At 43.7% G+C, this 15,942-nt stretch overlaps 1 long non-coding RNA gene across 1 annotated transcript in view; it reads left to right on the top strand.

Moving 5' to 3' along the window:
- The first annotated feature begins 5,640 nt into the window (after window positions 1-5,640).
- Window positions 5,641-15,942, top strand: part of LOC138834989 (uncharacterized) — a 32,501-nt gene continuing 22,199 nt past the window's right edge. The window contains exons 1-2 of the long non-coding RNA XR_011374323.1: window positions 5,641-6,241; window positions 12,803-12,922. This is a non-coding gene — a long non-coding RNA (uncharacterized lncRNA). The remainder of the gene's footprint in view (window positions 6,242-12,802; window positions 12,923-15,942) is intronic.

The raw sequence follows: 15,942 nt of genomic DNA, 5'->3' as shown, positions 1-15,942 counted from the left end.
CTTGCCACTGATTACTGGGTATAGACTGGCAATCTAGGGATGCCCTTGCTGGTGGTTCAAGGCAGAGGCTTTCAGGGAAAAAGGACAAAGCTGCTCTTCCTGTTATGCCTGGCCCTTGTCCCTGCTTGACCCCCTTCTACCCTGAGAGAATCCCACACCGTGTTTGTTGCTATGAATGGGTCTGTTAACCAGGTCCTTTACCTTGTGTTTACTCTGAAATTGGAGAGAAGTTGAGCCAAAGCTGCCCCTATCAAAGCTTGCCCCCACCCCATTTTCCCTGCCATTCATGGTATTGCAGGTTTGCCTTGGCAATATGTATATTGCCCTCTCTCTCTCTCTCTCTCTCTCTCTCTCTCTCTCTCTCTCTCTCTCTCTCTCTCTCTCTCTCTCTCTCTTGCTCGCTCACTCTGCATCTCTCCATTTCTCTTTTGCCTTTATTTTATTTACACTACTATGTATATACTATATCTGTATATTATAGATATAGTATATACTTGTATATAGTACATGCTATATATATATATATACTATATATATGCTATATATATACTATATACATAGCAGTGTACATATACTATTATAAATTTTGTGTTTTGTAACTTTGTAGCATTTTAAGTAAGGTTGTGTTTATGCTTTGCTGGGTACAATAAAGATATTCTATTGAATAAACATAGCATTAGAATGCAAAGAATACATGTCTTCTGTTACATTTTTCCTTTATTCATGCTTTCCCTGATTTTTTGAAAAATATCCTCCTCACTGAAATATTCTTTTGTTCCTTGATTATAAAATGAGTCCATTCTCCAGATAGAAGTCTACCGATAATTTTCCTATTCTTTCTGTTTTTATCTTCTTGAAAAAGCCCTCCAATTTGGGCACATGTGAAAGAAATGAAGTTGATTGATAAAGTTGCAGAATATCACTGTTCATTAAAATGTTAAACTCTTATAAATACGTTAGAAACAATAACAAGAAAGTAAAAAAAAATACTTGTGTCCCTATCTTGGGGTTTATTTTGCTTAACATCATCTTATCTGGTTGTATGTACATAGCTTTTGACCTTTTTTGCTTGTCCCAGATATATACTAGTCATTGCAAATAAGGGAAACAGTGGACCCTATGTTTCTTTGTGGCTTGTTTACTTCCCTTACTATAAATTTTTCCAAACCTTTCTGTACCATGTGATTTTTTTCTTTGTCTGTTCCTCCTCCATGGTATAACCCATGTATTCACTGTTTTTCTTGTCGATACTCTGCATCTTGTATATATAGTTCTATAATTTGGGAAGGGAAAATGCTTAAATAGGCATATAGGTTGATCCATTGTAACAATGAGATGTACAAGACACTATGTTGAAAACTGAACTTTACCATTTATGGGGGGTGTGGGGAATTGTAGTTGTGGAGGTGGGAGGGGAGGGATGGTAGGGTAAAAACAAAGGAGGAGGCAACAATGCTTGATAGGAAATATACTCATTACCTTGCTCATGTAACTGTAACCCCTCTGTACAGAATTTTTACAATAAAAACCATATTTTAAGAAGCCAACCTTTTCTGTTTCAATTGTCTATCAATAAAAATGATTCAGAGGCTGTTGCTTCCCCATTGAAGATGAAGCTCAAATGATTTCATTGGCACTTCATGTTAGTCAAGTATGTGAGAGTTATTTCAAACCTGACATTGAAATCTTGTGTATTTTACATTCATCAGAATGCATAATTAGGAAAAAGAAGCATTCAACTTTGAAAATAACAGAGAAGTTCTAGATAAAAGTCACTGAGAAATTGCAAGATTTTCAATAACAGAAGTAGTACCACATCTGGTTTTTACTAGGGATAAGTGTCATGGATTCTTTTGCCCTGGCTGGGTGCAAAAATTAATCCTCACGGGGCTGGGATGTAGCTCAGTGGCAAAGCGCTAGCCTAGCAAGTGCAACGTCCTGAGTTTGATCCCCAGAACCAAAAAAGAAAAGACAAAAAAAAATACAGTTAATAAAAACCCAAACAAAAAATTAATCCTCACATCTCATCTTCCTAAGTAATCTTTACCACTCAGAGTGAGAATCGAGTTTAGAGTTTGTTTTCAAGACTAGTGCTCTACCGGTTGAGCCACAGTTCCATTTCTGGCTTTTTATTAGAGATGTGTCATGGATTTTTCGCACAGGATGGCTGCAAACCTTAATCCTCAAATCTTTAGCCTCCTATGTAGTCCTTACTACTCAGGGTCAGATAGAGTTTGTGTCTGACCATTTGGTTCAAGACTAGTGCTCTACCACTTGAGCCACACTTCCACTCCTGGCTTTTTTCCCTGGTTAATTAGCGAGAAAAATCTCATGAAATTTAATACCTGGGTGGTATTTTACCTGGATTCTAAAATCTTAGCCTCCTGAGTAGCTAGTGTGAGCCACCACTGCCTGGTTCTACACTTGGTCCCTAGCTTCAGGCCCCTGCTCTTCACTCCCTTGATATTATTGGTGGTGTCCTCGTTTCAGATTTCAATTGAGCTTAGTGTCCTGCGTCATTCAGTCTCTGGTTCCAGGAATCTATAGCAAGGCTGTTATGACATCTAGACTAACCATAAGGCAATAAGCCTGGGATAAACAGCGTGGTGTCCAAGCCTGCGGCTTCTTACATCTGTCACTGGGCGAATGATCCCAGGACTCATTTAATGCCACTGCCTTCTTGGAGGCCTCCTAGCTTCCTTACGATCTGACTGCAGGCATGTCATGACCTGGGGTGCAGGGCACTAAGGTTTCTCCTTCATTCCACTGCCATAAATGGGACTTTCAGAAGTCACTTCTCCCTTTTGAATCTTCATTTCACAGAAATTGTGCTTAAAACCCTGCATTCTGATCCTTCCTTCTTCTGGATCTTTGCCTATCTAGCAAGTTTGAGCTTTCTTCTGGTCTCAGAAAAGCCAGATGTTCATGCCAACAATTGTACTGATTCAACACCCAGTGACATGGGGGCCCTCTCTACTCCTCCACTTATGCCAGGCTCAAAGGTCTTTCGTACCTAGCATGCATCTTGATTCCTAGGAACCCAGGGCTATGATTTCCCTGAAGAGCCATGGGCTTAAAAACTTTGATGGAGTTAGGCACCAGTAGATCACATGTATAATCTTAGCTACTAAGGAGGCTTTGTTGTAAGAATCAAGGTTCAATTCAGGTTGAACAAGAGTCAATAACACTCCTCTTACAATACCACTGCATTCCAAGACGTGACCCCCCCAAAGATTCAAACCAACTAGAGATGTTCTCATTGTGTGTGGGGACTAGCCTTTCTATGAGCGTATTCCTGAGGGCTCCTCTTGATCCAGGAGCCTTGGAAGGGGCAAAAGCTTCCTCCAGCAGCAGGCTTATTTCCTGTCTATGACCAGCATAGGCCACATCCTCTAGCAAGCAGAACCTCCTTGTCCAAGTTGGGAGAGCTGCTGTCCCCAAGATATCTGCTGGGGAGATGCTAGGCAGCTTCATGTGCCTGTGGGTGAGTGGAACCATGGATTCTGCTAGTCCATCCAGCAAGGCTTCATCCAGAAGTCTATCTAGTGCCCAGCCAGCAGAGCCTGGTATCTCCTTGGGTTCCAGCATCCCTACTCTGCAATGTTAGGGAACCCACAGAGCCCACTGTGATGTCTTTGCACTCCAGTTTCAACATTCCATTGCCAGCCACCAGCCTGTCCTTTAACTGTGGGCCTTGGCAGTTTTACCCTCAACAGCATGGGACATTTCCAGATAGCAAGCAAGTCTAGATCTTCATTTGGAACCCTGAAGACTACTAATATAGGCTCATCGCCTGCCCCCTGACAACCTGGATAGCCTGGCCCTCCCAGCTCCATTTTCCAGCATGTGCTTAGGGGCCTTCGGAGCTCGGCTTCTGCTCCCTACAACTACACATGTCTCCTGGAAAGAGCCCTTGAACCTGTTGCGCCCCAGAGGTCAGGCCACAGTGAGGTCTCTCTGCCCCCAGCCTGGCTCCTAGCACAACCAGAATCAGGGCAGCACTCCCGGGCTCCACTGCAGACCTCTGACTTGGGTCAAAAAAGTTCCTGTGCTTGTGCAGTCCACAGTCAGCAGTCGGTAGTCCTGGAACAGGGGCATCTACTAAGGTCACTCCAGAAGAACTTTTGCACCAAGCAGGTTGATTTTGGAGCAGCTCCTCTTCTAATTGCAGGCCTGGTGTCCATTGAAGCAGAGCATGACACTGCAAAAGATCACAGTGCACAATAGAAGAACCTGACAAGCAATGGTCCTGTGCTCAGAAACCTGACAGAGACAGTAAATCAGGCTAGATTGTACCTGCTTCAATATCCTTGCCAAGAAATGTTTATTTTCACCAAGATATAAAGAGGAAACTTCTAACTCTATCTCTGACAAAGCAACTTGTACGAATCTAGACTTCCATAAACAATCACAAAAGTAGAAGCTATGTGAAAAATAAATATATGTATGTAAATATATATATAATACAAATATGTAGGAATATATATTTATATTAGCGTATTCACATATACAATGTGAATATGTATATTATGTATGTATGTATAATGTATAATGTATATTTATGTGTATATATCTATATATATAATGTACAGGAGAGAAAAACTGCATAGTATTTGGAGGAATAATTACCAAAATCTTCCCAATTTTCATTAAAAGCATGAACCCTTATATGCAGGAATCTAGCAGCTCAACAAAAGTCAATTAGCATAATCCCATAGATCCACACTAAAACACATTCTAATTAAATACTCAAAGACAGCAATCCTCCCAAAGCACAGAGACACAACTCCTCACACACAAGTGATCTTCAATGATATTATGACCAATTTTTCATTAGAAAAAAGAGTATTAGGCAGCAAGGGCAACAAATTCAAAGTGCTAAAAGAAAAGGACATATCTAACACCAACCTTTCTTTTATAACATTCCCCCCACCCCAGAGGTAGGGGCCGAATTCAGGGCCTTGTACTCACCAGGCAGGCACTCTTCCATTGAGCAAAATCCCCAACCTTACAACTACCCTTTCTAAAACAAAACAAAACAAAAAATATATTTCTTCTAAAAGTGAGAGATGCTAAATACTGAAGGCTCAGGCCTATAATCCTAACTACTCTGGAAGCTGAATTGTGAGGATTGTGGCTCAGAACCAGCCTGGACCTTGTCCCTTCAGGAGTAAATTGTGGGAGACAGGTGTCCTTAAGAAGGATGGAGGACTTTGTGCTGTGTCATTCCTGGAACAAGTCATAGGATAAGGTGGCCATCAAGAATGGAGGCTATTGGCTAGTGTCTCCACAGAAGCAATTTGTAAAATGCAGGAGTGCTCTCATAGGTCAGAGGACATTGACCACTGTATTAGTGGTTTCAAAAATTCCACAAAAATAACCATAGCAACCTCAAGTCCTCCTGGAATCTCTAGCAACATTCTTGGAGGCCTAAGAGCTACAGTGTCAATGGTGGCAGGCTGTAATTGGTCCACTTTTTCTCTGACCTCACTTGGTCTGAATCTGATTTGTCCATTTCCCCCATGATGTCACTATGCACAGTTGTGATTGCTCCATTGTGATAGGTCATGTAGGGTATATAGGAAGCCACTGTGCCCCAACATTTGTCAGTTAACAGTGCTGGGAGCTCTCGCTTGGTAAGCTGCTGGATTAACTCAAAGCTAGATTGATGATCTGTTTGGTTGCAGTTTTTGTTGGTTGGATTTTGGTATTTCTTTTTTACTTTTTGCCGGGTTTCCCATTATTTTATTGAGTTAATTTTTCGGAGACTTGCTACCTGCCTTCATAGCAGGAGGATCGCATAATACAAAGAATCATCCCCGAGCTGCTTGAAGGAGGAGATCATCAAACAATACCAGACAAAAGAACTCCTTGACCAAGTTACCTGAGTGAAACTGTCCCATCACCACTTCACAGACACCGAGATGGCAATTTAAAATACGTCATATGGGAGAGTCCTCCAGGCATTGAATAGAGAATAAGATGGACATTTTTAAGGCTGGATGGCCCAGACACATCATCAAGTTGTACCTGGTGATGGAGAAAAAAGAGTATGTATATCTCTTCATGGAATTGGCCACTAGGGGCTACCTTCTGAAGTCTATCTGAAAATCCCACCACTTATATAAAGTTGAAGCCAGGAGATTCTTCAAACAAATTGTACTAATTACAGCAGAACACAATCGCACATTGAGACCTTAAGCCCAACAATATCCTTTTGGACAGCAAAGGCAATATCAAGGTTAGTTATTTTGGTCTAATCTGGTTCTCCCCGGGGCAGCTGCTGACAAATTTATGTGGTGTTGTGCTATTCCATACCCCTGAAATGTTCCTGCAAGAAAGAAATGATGGCTGGAACTGGCTTCACACCTGTAATCCTACCTACTCAGGAGGCTAAGATCTGAGGATCATGGTTCATTGCCAGCCCGGTCAGAAAAGTCTGTGATATTCATCTCCAATTATCCACTAGAAAACTGGGAGTGGCACAGTGGCTCAATTGGTAGAGTTCTAGCCTTGAGTTGAATTGCTCAAGGACACTGTTCAAGCCCCACAATTGGAAAAAGAAAATATGCCTACAAGGTGGAAATCTGGAGCTTAGGTGTCTTTTTATATTTTGTTGTAACAGGAAGATTTCCCTTTGAGGGGAGGATGTTATCCAGGTAGAGTCACTAGTTCTGAGGGCCAAATATGTTGGTCCATATAAACTGTCTGTTTGAGGACAAAATGTAATCTGCCAACTGGTAATTGAGGACCTGAGGGAGAGACAAATATTCAACAAATAATGGAGCACCCATAGCTTAAACAAGTTGCACAATATTCCCTGTGTTCTGATGAGCCAAGACTCAACAAGCTGGAACCCATCATTCTTAATGTGTGACATGAGGTACTACCTATATGAGATCCAGGGATCTATACAGGACAGATCATTCAATTATGCCATGGGCATGTACCTTTTAATTAAAGAAAACTTAGGCTGTCCAAGTAAAAAGAGAACCTTCAACAGTGCCACCGTGCCCAACTCTTGCAGATCTTTCCAACTTACCTCTCCCTATAGAAGGAGAGCCAGTGTACTTACCTGGCTTAACCATTACATCTTGTCATCTGAGTTTCAATTGCTTTATAATGTCAAGCAGTCACCTTTGAAGAGAGGCTTAGGTACCACTCTGCCTGCCATTCCCTTCTGTTTCTTGCAGAAGAACCCCAGTCCTAGCACAGTTCCAGGCCAGGATTCTGTGTTGTTTCCCTTGCCTGGTCTTTCTTTTTAAGCAGCAGTGAAAGATTCCTCTCTGGGGAGCCACAATTTGAGATCATAAACTGTCTACTAAGAAGCAGGGCTGGAGGAGGGCGGTTAGCAGAATATTCCCTTCCTTCTGGGTAGCCTCATAATTAGACCAAAGTATAATTTTAGGCGGAGTTTGGGCAGGATTGGAGTGGCTAGCGAATAGCTACCACTCTTCTCAGAATATGCTGCAGTATTCAGGCCCAGGAGCAGAGCAATTCTCGAGAAAGGGGTGGAGAGTATTATAAGACATCAAAGATAATAGCAGTTGAGAGCACAGGGACCTGTTATTGGGATGTGAAAGATTGCAAGAATTATACTCAAAAACGAATTATAGGAGGGATAATCCCTATACAGCCAAGGCTGCATAGAGAGATCATGTCTCAATCCAAAGGCTGGCTACTGAAGCCAGAGGAACTAATGTTTGCAAGCAATTACAAGTAGGAGATAGTGTTCTACCACTTGAACAACAATGCCACTTCCAGTTTTCTGGTGGTTAAATGGGGATGAGTTTCAGGGACTTTTCTATCTGGACTGGCTTTGACATACGGTCTTCAGATCTCAGCCTCCCAAGAAGCTAACATTAACAACCTAGGATTACACTCAGGAACAATGCCCAGACCCTGATATCAAGGCCAAAGACCATACAACAAATAATAAAAAAAGGAAAGTAAAAGGGGACAGTGGGTGGAGAGATTCACCATTCATCAGATGCATGTCAGGTGTGAATGATCCAAAATGTAGGCTAGGAGCAGACAGGGAACCTACCCAAGACACAACTGATCATTTATTTGTGGAAACCAAGTAAAAAGTCAATAAACCAATATATGAAACAACTATAGAAAGATAAATAGTGCAGGTGAGAGTGCCAGAAAGAGTCCTTGTGAGTCAAGTGCTGGTGGCTAACACCTGTAATCTTAACTACTCAGGAAGCTAAGATCTGACGATCATGTTTCAAAGTCAGTTTCAACAAAAAAATGTCTCTGAAATTCTTATCTCCCATGAACTAGCAATAAAGCATAATTGGGAACTGTGGCTCAAATGGTAGAATACTATATTTAAGATTTTAAAAAGATAAGCAACAGTGACCAGGTCCTGATTTCAAACCCGTTCAAACCCCAGAATCCACATACATAGAGAAAAGGTTTCTGTGAAGAGGTAGCACTGAAGCCAAGACCTGTAGATTGAGAGGGAGCCAGCTTTGGGGGCATGTGACAGAGGCAATAGCTAGGGTGAAAGTCTCAGGGCTGGAATAAACCCCATATCAGGAGGAAGTGGTGTGTGGCTGGTTCTGAGTGAGAAAGAGAATGAGGTGAGGTACATCTGAAAAATGGGGGCCAGGTGGGCACTGGTGGTTCACACCTGTAATCTAAGCTACTCAGGAGGCTGAGGATTCAGGATTGTGGTTCAAAGGTAGCCTGACCAGGAAAGTCCATGAGAATCTTATCTCAATAACCAACTCTGAAAAAGCTGGAAGTGGTACTGCGGTTCAAGTGGTAGAGCACTAGCCTTGGGCTCAGGCTCTGAGTTCAAGCCCCAGTCCTCATACTTCAGCTTTCTGAATAGCTAGGATTACATGTGTCAGCCACCACAGACAGGCAACACTTTATTATATATTATCTAACTTAATGGTTGTGACTTTCCCATTAGGAGGGCTCACTCTGAGCTCATCCTATTCTGGTTCACTTTCAGTCGATGGCCAGGTCAGTTTTCCCCTCTGGAACTAACTTGTCTGTGGGAGGAGGATAAAGCCCCTGAAGCCCCTTCCCTTGTTGGGTGCATCCTATATTGTAAGAGTGATGAAAGAGGTCCAAGATTAAAGCTGGGCTCCTAAGGTGGAGTTCCTATTGTGGGCAACCTGGGCTGGTGTGCAGCTTTGAACAAGTGACTCTGGGAAGATATGAAAAATAACCACACTTAAATCCAATTTTTTTCAAAATCCTCTTGAGAGCTAGAAGAGGAGAGGGGAAGGGAAGATATATTCTGAATAGTTTCCTTCCTGTTGTGACATTGATTGATACATTTTGCTCAAGCAGGAATTACTTCTTATCCTGGGAAGGTCCTCAGTTTACCTTCCCGTGGTTGAGAGTTGTATGAGCTAAAATCCTCAGCTGTCAGCTCTATTTGGGCTACTTGACCCAGAGAAGAGGGCGACCCTTTTTGCAAACTGCTCTGCTCAGAAGGAGGTCCAATTTTCTGGTTTTCAATAATGGGGACTAGGTGCTGCTAGAAAAAAGGATGCTATAAAATAGAGTGAGTTTGGAGCTCACACCCTTCAGAGGGAGGCCCAAACTGAGACCTGCTCTGAGGAAAAATCAAGGAACTGAGAGGAAGTTAATATTTTAGGTCATATGGCCAGGGAAGGCCTTTCTGTGGCAGAACTTCTGATCTAGCTGCTGAAAAGATGAACGAATTAAACAAAGTTTATTTTCCTTTTGTGTGTGTGTACAAGTACTGGGGCTTGAACTCAGGGTCCCATACACTTGCTTAGCTTTATCCTGCAAGGCAGATGCTCTACCACTTTAGCTAAACTTCTACTTTGAAGTTTTTTGCTAGTGTATTGGAGATAGGAGTCTGTCAGAATTGGCTTTCCAGACTGGGTTTGAACATGGATCCTTAGATCTCAGCCTCCTGATAAGCTAGGATCAAAGACAGGAACTATTAAGCATTCAGGTCCACACAAAGGTGTAGAAGAAGTTTCCAGAGAAGAGAAGAACAAATTTGCAAAGGCCTTGCCTGATTTGTCAACTTGTTGGATATTGTTTATTGATTTATTTTTGAACATGGGGCTTGAACACTGGGCCGGGGCACTTTCTTTCAGCTCTTCAGCTCAAGTCTAGCACTCTACCACTAGAGCCACAGAACCACTTTGGATTTTCTGGTGGATAATTTGAGATAAGAGTTTCACAGTCTTTCCTGCCCAACCTGGCAATCCTCAGATCTCAGCCTCCTGAGTAGCTAGGATTACAGGCATGAGCCACCAGTACCTGGCTGGATATTTATTTATATAGGAATACAGCAATATCCTTGTAAATAGGATGAAAAATATTTAAGTTGGTCACTCCATATGAGCCTCACTGGCTTTAAGTTTTCTCTTTGATAGTTAATATGAAGGAAAGCCACAGGGGGATTCACCTCAGTTTATTATAAAAGGATGTCTCTGGCGTGTTTTTACAACAGTGTGCACAATGTAAAAGATACTAATGTTATTCATGACATTATACACAGTAGAAGAAAGGTAGAAAACCAAATGTCTCTTGATGGGTAAACAAAATGTGGTATAACCAGCCAAGGGAATATTATTCAATCTTAAAAAGGAATGACATTCTGACCATGCTACAACAAGAATGAATCTTTAAAATACTGTGAAATAAACCATATTAAAAATAAAAACTATATTTATGATTCTACATATATAAGGTACCAAAACATAGTCAAATTTGCTGGCTACCAGTGGCCCACACTTATAAAACTAGCTACTTATAGGGCTGAGAACTGAGGATGGAGGCTTGAAGCCAGACTAGAAAGAAATGTTGCTGAAACTCTTATCTCCAAAAAGTGAGATACAGTAGAGGTGAGACTCAACAATAGAACTGTGGAGCACATGGGCAGCAAAGATGGCGTTGGGAGGGGGTTGAGTGGGCAGAGCCCAATTTACTATAGAGCACATGGGCAGCCAAGATGGCGCTGGGAGAGAGTAGAGTGGGCAGAGCCCAATTGATCTTCCGATCAGTGCCTAACCAGCCCATGAAGGCTCAGGTGCATGATAGGGTGTGACCTTGACAGTGATTGGTTCCTCTTCCTCCCTTGCCATGCCACCCGCCCTTTTTGTATTTAATAAGGGCTGCTCTCTGTTAATAAATGAGTTTTCTACCTGCTGGATTTGGCTCCCCGCTGCGTCTGATTGTCTCCTGGGCTGGGGAACGGGCGAGCGCCACACTTACCTTTCCTCAGACCCCATCCATCTTTCGTGGGACGGACGAAGACCCAACATAGAACATCAGCCTTGAACAAGTAAGTTTAACATAGAGGGGCTGGGAAAGTGGCTCAGTGGTAGAGAGTTGCCTTGCATGCCTGAGGCCCTGGGTTCGATTGCTCAGCACCACATAAGCAAAAAGAAAAAAGCCGTTGAAGGGTAAACAAAGGAGGAGGCTGCAATGCTTGGTAAGAAATGTATGCATTATCCTGCCCATGTAATTGTAACCCCTCTGTAAGTATGTTCTCAAATAAAATAAAATATTAAAAAAAAAAAAGAAAAGAAAAAAGCCGGAAGTGGCGCTATGGCTCAAGTGGTAGAGTGCTAGCCTTGAACTGAAGAGCTGAGGGACAGCTCCCAGGCCCAGAGTTCAGGCCCCACGACCGGACCTTCCCCCCCAAAAAAAAAGTTTAACATCGAATGGAGAATAGAGAATGAATGATGTGGCCAGTGCAGGTAAGAAAGAGCAGGCTTTCTGTGTGCAAAGGACTTCTTGGTCAACAGCACTGAGACAGAACACACAAAGACAGTACTAGGCTGAGAAGTAAGGACAAGGAAGACAGGAGAGTTGATTACCCGTTTTTTGTTGTTGTTGTTGTTGTTGTATTTGTTTTTCCCAGTACTGGCACCTGCACTCAGGGCCTGGGTGCTGTTCCTGAGCCTCTTTATGCTTTGGGCTAGTGCTCTATCATTTGAGTCACAGAACTTCTTGTTTTTCTGAGTAGTTTATTGGAGATAAAAGTGTCATGTCATGGGCCTTCTTGTAAGGCTGGCTTCAAATGGAGATTAGTCTTCAGATTTTAGCCACTTGTGTTGTATTCCAATTTAAATTGTAGTATTCCAATTTCCCAGAAAGATATGACAGCACTCAGGCAATTTGGCTGGAAGTTCTTTATTTAGCCATATTCCATCTGTCCTCAGCTCACAGAGCTAGAGAACAGCCCTGTTTGTTGTTCAGGGGGGATTTTTATAGGAAGTGCTTTCACATAGGTGATGTTTACCAAAGCAAGCAAGCAAGGTTAAAGAAGCAAATCATAGCCTTGAGTCAAACATGCCTTGGGACATTGGACCTTTGCCCTGATGTTGAAGAAGGGGAATCCTTTTCCCAGAGAGAATGCATGTCAGCATGCACCCTCACACCACACAGAAGCTCAGATGGGGACACACGAGTCAATGCCTCTGATGTTTATTACAACTTCCTGAGTAATAAAGAACTCAGTACAGCTGGTGATAAGCATTATAATTGTTAGTGGCATTCAGCAAAATTTGTGATAAACTGCAAAGCTGCCAGTCTGGGAAGCTTGAGGGAGAGAGAGAAGTTTACTTTTAGCAAAGATGTTTCTGAATTTACATTTTTGTTCCCACGTATATCCTTCTTTACCAAGGGAAAGGGGCTCAGGAGAGAAAATTAGCTACCGCAGGAAGGATTGAGGCTAGAATAAACTTTCTTCCAGTGAATAGCAAATCAGATATCACACTGAGTAGCTAGGATTACAAGTTTGAGCCAAAACTGCCTATTTTGATTAATTCTTGTGTTTCATCCCCAGGAATGTGGATTCAAGCCAAGGTGACCCAAGCCTTCAAAGTTTTGTTACAGATATTGACTCAAGCTATGATGTCAGAAATACTGACCTTACTGTTCAGCCTGGAACCAAAAGAAACGGGAGGTGAGAGTTATCTATGTTTGTGGCTTGTAAATCACCAGGATTAGTGGCAGGCTGGAAAGAAGAGAATCAAGAGGGCACATGTGGAACATGGCAGACAGGAAGGCATCAGGGAATAAGCAGTTTCGGGATGAGCAGTGGATCAGGAGGACCAGATTCTCTGTGGTGCAGAAAGTCTTTCTTCAGAGCCCTCACCACATTAGCCTGTCTTGGGTCACTCCATGTTTGTTTAGTGTTTCAGCCCTCAGTCATTTGAACTCTTAGGGCTTGGGGCTTCCTGCACATCCTCCTGGAGCCTGGCACAGGGTCTAGCCCACATTGGTGCTGGCTGATGGTTGCCTAATGGGGTTGGATAGAGACAAACACTAAACTGGAGGTTTCTGGAAGGGATCGGCGTGCACTTAGTGTCCAGAGGACATGCATGGGACTGTACCTTCATGAGGAAGAGGCCAGAGGACAGTCTCATGTTGCCTCCCTAACACTTTGGTAGAAATGGCAGACAGATGTCACAGGCAGCAGGCAATGCTCTCTGGTTTATATATGTGCATGCACACCCAACATCTGTGGCCCATTAGTGGAACAGTACACACTGATCACAGCATGGACCCCATTTCATGGCTGCGGACACTGAAATCCTGGGGTCTTGGTGTCCTCAGGCCTTGGCCAACAGCAGTGGGGAGTCTGAGACCTTGGAGGCAGGGCAATGGCAGGGCTCCAGCAGTATCTGCAAAGCCTGAGAAGCCCGACTCCTCAAGGATAGCTCACAGACGCAGAGGAGGCTGTGAAGAGGGATAGATCCCTGGGGTACACTTGAACCACCAAAACGCACCCTGCTCACTAGCACCAAGCACGTACGGCTTATAGCCAAACAATCCAATTCTGGCTCTTTCTCACCTCACTTGGCAAGGGGGGGAGCCATGGAGGAGCAAGATGCACCATTTCAGTTGAGGAGGGATATATCTGATATCAGACCCACACATCACACCTAGATAGACTGGAACTCTCCAGAAGGCCAAGGTAACAGATATATTCGTTGTCTAACAAGTGTGGAAGTGGGGATCTTGACTGTGAGGACTCCATAGTCCCCAACTTGTGGGTTGGTGGCTGCGACTCCCCCCTGAGGTGGTGACTAAGTGGTAGCATCTGGGTTGCTAGCCTGTAAACAGAAGAAGTGAAGGTGGGCTGTGGAGTGGCCTGGTGCCTGGGCCACACTCTTTTGCTGAGTTGTTACTGTTGCCACCATGTGGACATGCCTAGGCTTGGAGCAAGGTTACAGGGCAGGTGGGGCTGACTGGCTGTGCAGAAGCAGAAGGTGTCACTTCTGCAGGCAGTGACTCTATTACTGGCAGCCCTATGCTTCCTGCTCAACGTGGGGCTGGGGCTCTGCACCATAATCGGCAGCCTGATGGCACCCCGAGGGGTTTGGAGGCAGATAACTGAGTGCCTCAGTATGGTGCTGAGAGAATGCTGCTCCCCAGTCTCCCACCCCTGTCTGGGTTTACTTCAAACCTGCAGCTTCTCCTTTCTCCTCCTCTGTGACCTCAGTGGCAGCACCAGAACAGTCTGTGCTTCTTCCTACTTTTCTCCCAGGTGGGGTAAACTGAGGCTGCGAGGATAGGGATTTGTCCACTCAGTAGAGTCAGAAATAGAACCCAGGGCCCTTGGTGCCCCAGTATGGAAGTCTTATTTCTACTTACCATACTTTACAATCAGTTCTTTCTATTGCCCTCTCCTGTCCCCTGACCTCCTCCAGCATTCTCTTTCTGGAGTGTACCCTGTCTGCACATGTCTGTATCCTGTAGGACTGATGCCCTCATCATCTTTGCTCCCCTCCCTAACTTCCACCTGCATATCCTGTGTCTCTACTCAGGTCAGTCCTTTTCCCATTTAACCACTTGCACAGGGACGCTAGGCCTCCCCACTAATTCTCCCTATTCACTCTTCCCCATCCTATCTGTATTTTAGGTATTGTTGATTGGGGAGTGAGTGCAAAGACCCTCTTGGAGCTGTAGGCCCCTTGGAGGGAGTGAAATGTGAATTTCTGGTTCTTGAGGAATTTGCCACCTTTGACTCTCCAGTAGTCCAGACGTGTTCCTGTGGAGGGATTTCCCAGAATGTCCCCAAGAGCAGTTACCTGAGGGTGGAATGCCACATGCCTTCCTTCTCTGCCAGGAACTGATGGGACATGGTATTTTTTGGTATTCCAAACTGTGATTATATTTGATTCTGCCTCTTTGAAACTTATGTACCTGCACATCTGTACGTGCATTTGGACTAAAATAGCAATTTTTCTTCCTGTGTGTATGTGTGTGTGTGTGTGTGTGTGTGTGTGTGTGTGTGTGTGTGTGTGTGTGTGTGTTTTCAGATCTTCAGTCTTAAACTCAGGGCCTGGGTTCTGTCTCTTAGTTTTTATCACTCATGACCAGTGCTCTACCACCTGATCCACATCTCTACTTCTGGCATTTTGGTGATTCATTGGAGATAAGAGTCTTACAGACTTTCCTACAAGGGATCCTTTATTTGTTTGTTTGTTTTTGGTCGGTCATGGGACTTGAACTCTGAGCTTCGGCGCTGTCCCTGAGGTCTTCAGTTCAAAGACAGCACTTTACTGCTTGAGCCACAGTGCCATTTCTGGTTTTCTAGTGATTTATTGGAGATAAGAGTCTCATGGAGGGCTTGGAAAGTGGCTCAGTGGTAGAGGGCTTGCCTTGCATGCAAGAGGCCCTGGATTCTATTCCTCAGTACCACATAAGCAAAAAGAAAAAAGGCAGAAGTGGCAATGTGGCTCAAGTGGTAGAGAGATAGCCTTGAGCTGAAGAGATAAGGAACAGTGCTCAGAACCAGAGTTCAGGCCCCAGGACCAGACCCAACAACAATAACAAAAGAGTCTCATGGACTTTCCTGCCTGGTCTGGCTTTGAACTGTGGTCTTAGATCTCCCACTTGAGTAGTTAGGATTACAGGCGTGAGCCACTGGTGATTTGGCTTCTTCCATTTTTTGTTTTTCAAGTTTTTCATTGTTAA

Source organism: Dipodomys merriami, unplaced genomic scaffold (assembly GCF_024711535.1).
Source record: "Dipodomys merriami isolate MVZ:Mamm:240054 unplaced genomic scaffold, mDipMer1.0.p SCAF_220, whole genome shotgun sequence".
Classification (NCBI taxonomy): domain Eukaryota; kingdom Metazoa; phylum Chordata; class Mammalia; order Rodentia; family Heteromyidae; genus Dipodomys; species Dipodomys merriami.
The sequence above is the reverse complement of the archived record's forward strand: the minus strand, read 5'-3'. Positions and strand labels throughout refer to the sequence as shown.